This window comes from Panthera tigris, chromosome B2 (genome assembly GCF_018350195.1).
Source record: "Panthera tigris isolate Pti1 chromosome B2, P.tigris_Pti1_mat1.1, whole genome shotgun sequence".
Lineage (NCBI taxonomy): Eukaryota > Metazoa > Chordata > Mammalia > Carnivora > Felidae > Panthera > Panthera tigris.
Genome location: NC_056664.1, coordinates 109,126,216 through 109,135,411, shown reverse-complemented (window position 1 = coordinate 109,135,411; position 9,196 = coordinate 109,126,216).

The window sequence follows — 9,196 nt, the reverse complement described above, 5'->3', positions numbered from 1 at the left end:
CAGAACTCCAGTTCTCAGCATCTGTTTACACTCATGGAATGACTGAGTATGTGTGAAAAGAAAATGGCAGAAACCAAGAGGATAAGTAAGGAATGGCCCCGTTCCTAAACTCTTTTGAGGATATTTGATTTCTTTTCTCCTTTATTCCCCTCTTCCCTAGTTTCCCCCTGCCTCTTCAACTTTACTCTTTGTGCACAAAAGGTTGCCATTTGGTGTTCAAGTATTAATTTTAATACTTAAATGTTTCAGCCAGTAGTTCTTCAACAGCCCCCATATTGTCTCTGCACTTTAAATATACAATGGACACAGCGTAAACAGTAAGATTCATTTTTATCTACACTCATAATCACAGATTTTTGTATATGCTTTAGAGTAATAACACCCCAAAATGGAAACTTTTAAAATGTTTTATTCATTTCGTTAAAACCATTGGGTCATATCACAAAACATGACTGAACAAAGAAACATGGAGAGGCAATATGGGGAAGAAAGGACTCAGAATTCTGATGGAGGACTGATAAAGAGAATAAAAATGATAATGTTAATATCTTATACATTTCCCTTCTCTATTTAAAAGAATTTTAAATAAGCAGACTAGCCTATAGCATCATTCTTCCAGGCTTCTTGCTCTGTTCCTGTTTAACTGCATTAAAACCTGTCTGTAAGACCCCCACTGGGAGAGGGAAAACATTCCCTTTGCTGGCAGGTGGTCTTTTTGCAAGCACTTTCCAATTGAAAACATATGCTCCTGGGTGTGAGGAGGCTTCTGGTAAGTAGGGGGAGCTCGTGCCAGGGAATGATTGAATTATATAGGCAAATTCAAGATAAACATGTTTAGTCCTCCCTTTTTTTCCAAAATAAAGGTGAAGGCTTTTGATATCATGTAGAAACTCTCTATTGTACTCACCTTCACCTACGAGTTGAAAGTCTTCCTTAACTGTCTTACAACATAATTCAGCACTTAAATCCTCTGTCTTATTAGTCTTAAACTAGTCTTAAACTAAGCAAGACCCCCTTACTTCTCCTTCCTTTTCCAGGTCCTTGCCACAAAAGACCAGTTAGGCTACCAGCAACATGGGATTGGTGTTCTTAGGGATAAGATCCCTTCCTCAGACCTGAGATTTCTTTACAGTTAATTGAAGAGAGGAGAGTTGCCAAAAAAAAAAAAAAATCTTTTGATGAAGAACCAAAAGAAGATCCCTCCTCCATATTCAAAGTGGAAGAAAAAGTCTTTTGGCAAAGATATTTTAAAACGATAAATTTGATTCAGGAAGGGCAATGTGTAAATGACCATTTGATAAGGAGTCAATGAAAAAAGTTCAAGAAAATAACCATAATGAAATATATCTTAATAAAACATCTTTTACTCACTTCAGACATTTATTATGTCCCTTTCCCTGTCTGGCACATTTTGATAAAGGCTCAATATGGCTAAAACTCTGAAAACTTTGTGTTATATTGCCTAGCATGAAGAAAGTAAGCTTGTCTCCTGAAAATTAGAATGTAATTGAATTTTGTAAAGTACGAAGCCCATAACAACGTTTTCCACAATATCTCAAACTTTAAAAATAATTGAGGATTGCACAGAAGCCAGTGAATAACTCCATAATGTGGACAAACATTCCTTACTGCAACCCGAAAGTACTTTATAAATAGTACTGTATTTCAGTGAAAAGAAGAGGTCAAACTAATGCTATTAAGCAACTGGTTATTTAGCTAAGATTTGCTGCATCAATATACAACTGCTTTCCCCATGTCAATGCTTTGTATGAAATTTTTATTACTTCAAAGATCAGAGGTTTCTTTATTGGCTCAGAGAAAGTAGTATCACCCTTTTGTTCTTCCCTGACAAGAGATTTTCAAATATTTGCTACATAAAGTGAATCTAAACATGTTAAAGGAGCAAATCATGCTGCTTAGCTTGAAAATATTGAAAGTGAAGCATATTCCTCTCATTTTCTTTGTAGCAGAAATATCTTGTGCTGTACTTAAAAACCAATGGTTTATGCGTGAACTCGTTTACAATACACGTAGTGTTATGCGTGTACATTAGCATTCCTAGGAGCTGCATGAGTAACCCAGGAAAAGGGGTCAAGAAAATATTGGACTGTCCTTCAGTTATTACAGACTAGTTAGAAACTGGAAAACAAGCTAATTCTGATTTAAAAAAAAAACATAATAATACTTTGTTTTTATATAGCGCTTTTCAGACATGACTTCATTATTTAACAGAACATTCTTCTGAGCGTAGGTAGCAAGAGCTTTCTTCAGTTTATAGAGGCATAAACTTGGGCATAAAAAGATTAATTGATTTCTGCTGGGCAGAGAAAATCCATGCTGAAGGAAAAGAGAGACCAAGTTTCTACAAAGGACTCCAGGGCCTGCTGTTTCTCCAGTAAATAGAAATCACATCATCATTAACCTTTGTAACAAGTTCTTAGAGTCTTTGCCACAACACCAATATGAACCACCTTCATGGCGTTGATTAAAAAGGTTTCCGGGTTTTGTTTATTGTTTTATGCTGACACACTACACTCACATACCATACAGTCATGGATTGAGCAACGGGTTGCTTACATGGTAATAGAGAAAAGATGAAAATCAGTAATGACACTCAAATCTTAATTCAAGAGTGCACAAAGAGTACAACTAAGAATTGTCATTACGTACTCTCAGCAAGTACTACTTAAGGCCAAAAAAATCACATAATTAGAGGAATTTTAGAAGCCCATGATTTTAAGAAAATTCCAAACATAATTATAATACTCTTATTAAAAAATCTCTCTGAAATTGTTTTACTTATGTCATTTTCCCAGTCTGAATGTGCTTTCTCCACTGTCACTAGTCTTTTTTCAGTTCATTCGTTCATTCATTCATTCAAAAAGTATTTACCCAGTGCCTGTATTTTGCCTAGGAACTTTGCTTGCTACTGCAAATCTGAAGGTAACTAAGTTAGGCATGATTCTTAGTCCCGAGGAATTTACAAACTATAATCACAAACATTAATTTCTACAATGACCAGATATCATATAGAAAGAAACTAGTTTTATCAGGGAGAAAAACAGAAGCAGAGATCATAGAAAACATGGGCCCCTGTGAAGAAGAATCTATGACTTTTTCAAGAGCAGCTCAAGTTTTTGGGTTTTGTTGTTGTTGTTTTGCTTTATGAATTGTGAAATTATTTACAATTAAAGCAAAAATTTTTATGAAATGTGTGTGTAAACTGCTGTGTTCTCTCACAGATGTTATAGGAGTTAAGAGCAGGGTTTCTGGCCTCAAATACCTATTCTACCGCTTCTGAGATTTGTAATTATTTTACTTCTCTGTGCTTTACTTTTTTCCACTATGAACCAAGATGAAAGTAGTACGTACCTCATTAGGTTTTGTGAGCATCGAATGAGTTAATTTGTGTATCAAGCTTAGAGCAGAGCGTGGTCCATAGTAATCACTCATTTAATGTTTACTATTATGACAGTCTTGTGGGAAAGATGTGCTGAAACAACTACAGGAAAAGTGTTGTAATTACCCTCATAGAGGAGTTACAGAGGGCTGTGGAAATGCTAAGCAAGAGTATCTGACTTCAGTGTGTGGAGTAGGGTGTGTGTTTGGCAGGAGGCTGTAATATGGAAGTCGGGGTTATCTTCTCTGAGGAAATTATACTGGAACGCAATAGAATTCAGCCTGTCACACTGTAGGTTCTAAAAGCAGTTCAGTCTGGTATACCCCAACTTGCAAGGGAGAGAATAGGGAGAGTAGAGACTGAGAGCATAGGCAGGTGCCAGGTCACAGATGGCCTTTTAAATGTAAAGAGGCTTGAACTTTATGTTGGCAATAATGAGAAATCACTGAAGTACAAGGGCAACACAATCAATTCACACTTTTGTAAGTTCATCTTGGCTGAAACGTGGAGAATATGGAGGTCAATGATTGAGACATGGGTGATCAGTTAGGAGGCTTTTGTGAGAATCCAGGTGAAAACGTTGGCATTAATTAGAGCGGTGTTAGTGGTGATGGAAAGGAGTAGGTGGATATAAAAAATGTTTACCGGGTAAACCTGATGTTTGATCGGTTTCTGGAGCTGAGGGAAAGAATGTCTCCCAGGATTTGGGGTTTGTTTTGTTTCAGTTAGTGATGCTGGTGGCATTATTTGTGATTGGGATTAGCACAAGGTAATAGATTGGGTCTGGGGGAGAAGAAGTGTCAGCTTTTGACATGATGACTTTGAGGTGCATGGGAGATAGAAACATGGGCAGTTGGATGTGTGGCTACGGAGTTCAGCCTTGGTGTATATCCTCTATAAAATCTTTCATTATCACTTCAGTGGGAAGTCATATTTAGATTCCGGATGCCTCTTCAGGTCTAGAAATTTGAGCAGTGATCTTGATTTATCTCACAATGTCTTGATTTATAATTAAAAACAACAATGACCAAAAAAAAAAAAAAACTACCTAGTTTTTCAGTGGCTTATAGTCTAAGAGCTCAAATTTATAAAGTAAATTTAAAAGCAATGATCTTTTCTGAATTTGTAAGATATTTTCCTTAATTCTGCTCCAGGAAGATATTACACTCATTTGCATATACCCGTCATACTTCTTAGCATTCAGCACTTCCTTGGTATTATGAAATCCAACTTCTGTTTTTATAAACAGCAGGTGTTTGACTGGGGAGATGATTCCTATGCTTTTATGTCCAGAGCTCTAATGAGTGTTCTAGGTTTTCAGATATGATAACCTTTCATTCAACAGGCATTATTCTAGGTGCTAGAGATTGAGCAGTGAACAAAACAGATAAACGTATTTTTGCTTGGAGAGATTACAATCAGTGGAGAAAACAGTAAAGAAAGGATAATAAAACATAATAAAACATCCAACGTATATTGGATGGCTATGAGTTATTTGGAGAAAAATTAAAGCTGAGAAGATGGAAAGGAAATGATTGTAGAGAGGTGTTTTCAATTTTCAGTGAGGTAGTTGGGGGGAAGTTTCACTAGAAACACGACATTTAAGAACGAAGAAAATGAGGGATGAAACCAAGCCACTACATGGAGCAAGAATGTGTCCAGAGAGGGTACAGAAAGTACAAAGGTCCTGGGTAGTCATGTCTCCACTCCACAGAGGCCAATGTGACTAGAGTAGAGTAAGCAAGAGGGAAAGCTGTAATAGATGAAACTGGAAAAGGAAGGAGGTGGAGTTTCCAGATTGTTTGAGTCTTTTAGGCCATCACAGGTGAAACTCATGGAAGATTTTAGGCAGAGGATGAAATGTTCTGATTTGTATTTTTTAAAAAAATTTAACATTTATTTATTTTTTGAGAGACAGAGACAGAACACGAGCGGCGGAGGGGCAGAGAGAGAGAGAGAGGGAGTCACAGATTCCAAATTGCACTCCACGGTCTGAGCTGTCCGCACAGAGCCTGGTGCAGGGCTCAAATCCATGAACTGCAAGATCATGACCTGAGCTGGAGTCGGATGCCTAACCGACTGAGCCACCCGGGTGCCCCATGATTTGTATTTTTAAATGATCACTCTGGTTATGTTAAAAAAAATAGGTGGTCAAGGATTGAAATAGAAGAAAGGAAAATTGGAATAATTCAAGATAAAATCAATGGAAGTTATGATGTGATGGTTAATTGTAGGAGGCTTGAAATAGGACTGAAATGTATTGTTCAAGTAAGAGATGTATCTGGATGGTGCTAACCTCTAGTCAAGGCATGAAATAACAGTTGGCGCTTGAACGACATAGGTTTGAATTGCATGAGTCCAGTTACGTGCTGTCTACTTACAGATTTTTTCAATAAATATACATACAGTACTGTAAAAATATTTTCTTTTCCTAAAATTTTCTTAATAACCCTTTCTTTTCTCTAGATTACTTTATTATAAGAGTATAGTATATAATTCATATAATATTCAAATATATGTTAATCAACTGTTTATGTCATTAGTAAGGCTTCTGGTCAACAGTAAGATCTTCATAATTAAGTTTCGGAGAAGTCAAAAGTTATACATAGGTTTATGAGTACCCAGGGAGTCAGTACCCCCTAACCTCCACATTTTCTAAGAGTCAACTGTATACTGAATAATAGTGTTGTTTTGTAACCATGAGTCCAGGTCAAATTTCAGGATGTTTTTTATCAGCTTGTTGGCATCATTTATTTTGTTTATAGACAGCAGTGAGCTTGATGACTGTATTTGGTATCAGTGAGACCTCAAGTGGGCTCTGACACCTAGCAAAAAATATGCCTGCATGACCAGCAAGATATAAAAAGTACCAGTCAAAAATCCATTTTGGGCTCCCTGGTTTCAGTGTGTTCCATGCAGTGCATGTATCCCTGGTTCCTGATCTTTGAGAGAAAACAATAGGACCCTGAAGAGGGAAAGTTGTTGAAGCCTGGGCTCAGCCTCTCTAGACCCTTGCTATGAGACAGCCTTTGTCTAGAATGCATCCTTACGCTAATGCTGTTGCCTTATTACATTCTTTTCCAACAATAAACCTTACAAATATAGGCACTTTCATTTTGACTTCTGAGAGTCTTCTTTAATGGTTGGACCCTGTCTAACTCTTACCATTAGTGCAGGGACTTAGGCAAGGGCGGTAGCAATGGAAGCAGGGAGTCAGTCAGTTGGATCCTGGATAATATTTAAAAGAAGAATTGACATGATTTTCTGATAGATTGGACATGGCATGTGAGAAGTAGAGCAGAGTCAAAGATTACTCTGATATTTTCATCGGAGGCAAATGGTAGGAATGAAGACTGAGGTGGAGCCAAATTCATGTCCTTTTAATAGAAAAAGGAAAGAAATTAATTGAAGTCATTGAACATAGGCAACTCTTCTGGAAAAAAAACTGATATAAACAAAGCAGAGAAAAGAGGACTTTGTTGAAAAAAGAGCAAAATTACAAATATTTAAGATATCTAAGGATATAGGCATAAAAGGGAAATTATTTTGTTTTTAAATGCTTGAAAAGTTTTTCAGAGAAACACTTTCCTTCCTCCATACTAGCTATTTAAATTTTATTTAACACAAAAATCATGGGAGTAAACACCAATGTAACATTTAATTCTCTTGTGGGACTTGCCTTATAAACCATACCATTCTATCTCTAAGATATTTTCATTCCGTAATGATATTTCACTTAATTAAAACAAAAGCATAATAAAATCAAAAGTTGAAATATAGAGAAAATGTAGAATATTGACTCAGTTTCCTATCTGGAATATTATATTTAAGCAAAATATTATTTCCTGTGATTCTGGACTTAATATTAATCTTAGAAGTATGTGGATTTTATATAAGTCCAAGAAAAGATCATTATTTCTAAGCTAAAATGAATTAAACCTGCCACTAATGTTGCTGTTGGCCTTTAATATTTATTCTGCTCTGTATTTACATTTCATCTGGAAGCCTTTTGCAGAGAATCTGGAATGATTATTACTTGGTTACAAAGTGAGAAACTTTGGAAACACCCTTAACATCTATGTAGTAGATGCTGAATAAATGTTTGTTAAGTGGATGAATATATACATGAATAAATATATAAGTAAATGAAGATTCACATGAATGGTTTATGAATATATGAATTTATAGTTGCATATATAAGGCAAAAAATGTTTTATGTTGTGTCAACAGAGAGGAAGTCATGAATCTTTTGTGATTCTCTTCATTTGTTGATAGGAACCATACTGAGGCCTACTTGCAGAATCAAGGTAGTGGAAGAGAGCATCATTGTTGACCTTTAAAGGATAAACTGAGGTCTGGAATACAAAGGCAGAGTGGGGGGCATGGCTCACAGCTAACATAAGTGGTTTCAGTGTTCGATGACTCTGTGTTCAGGGGGGCATCCTATATCCTGAAATGGAGATTGGGTAGAATTGCCTCATTGGAGAAAAGGGTGGAGCTTATTTCTTTCCTTTTCTGTGTGATGAACTCATGACCTCCCTCTCTTTCCTACACACACACACACACACACACACACACACACTACTGCCCAAGGCATCCATGAATTGAAAGATTTATATGAGCTCTCACAAAGGATGTGACTGTTCCCAAGGGTGTTTTCAGACAAGCAGTTTCTCCACCCACTCATCTCCCAAAGTCATTCCTTAACCAGGTAGTTAATTGATGTGTGGGATTGAGACAAATACTATACAGTCATTTCAGAAAGATTAACTTCAGAATTATTTAGTAAAGGAAAAGCAAATAATTCCAAATTCCTATGTCCTTACATGTACGTATAGATAGATAATAAATAGAAAAACAAGAGATGACAGATAGATGATAGCTAGGTGATAGATAGATGATAGAGCAATTATAGACAAGGCTTCCAACACAATTTCTTTTTTACTTTCAAGCTATTTAAAAAATGTCTTTCTACTTCCTCTTTCCCTACTTAACATGTGCTAATTCTCACAGGATTTTTTTTAAAAAATAAAGTGTATATAGTAGTGCAGTTTGGTAGAAATTAATCAAAGAAATAAGTTCTTCTAAAAGCCAAACTGCCATACTATCAAACAGTACAAATGGGGATTTCCATTCAAATAGTTGCAAAATATTCTTTGATACTTCAGACTGTCTACTGATGATGGTAGGCATGTCCCTTCTTTTCTAATGAAAAGAAAATTAAATTTTAAAAGAAGACAGTTTGTTGTTTGTCTTTAGACAATAGACACTAGACACCAGGAAAGTAATGAAATAAATGCAAAGAGGAAAGATGTGTGTCACAATTTCTCAAGTTTTTCCCACAGATCTCTTAGTCCAACCAGATGCTCTGAGCAGTGTGCTCCATGGCAGAACACATTTCTGCAGCGCTCCATATGCTGTCCTCTCTAGGGGATGCACAATACTTATTAAAATAGTAAAGGCACCAAAATCCTGAAATAAAGAAATCTTTTTAGCTTCCCTTACTCCAGTGTTTCCAAAATTTATGAGTCCACAAAGGCTTTTTAAATGTAACACACATCAAGATCCTGCAGAGCTAGCAGTGTGGAATATGGTTGGTGCCTGCCTATACAATGCAAACATACTCAACTTTACAGAGAGCCAGGCCCCAGGGAAATGGAATCACTTAGAGGTAATCAAAGCCTTCATAGAAAAACATAACATTTTGATACTCAGAGCATGGAAAAAAGAAAATATATAGCCTGGGAACCATGCATTGCACCACTTAGGGATAGTGGGGATTAGAAAGAATTAAGA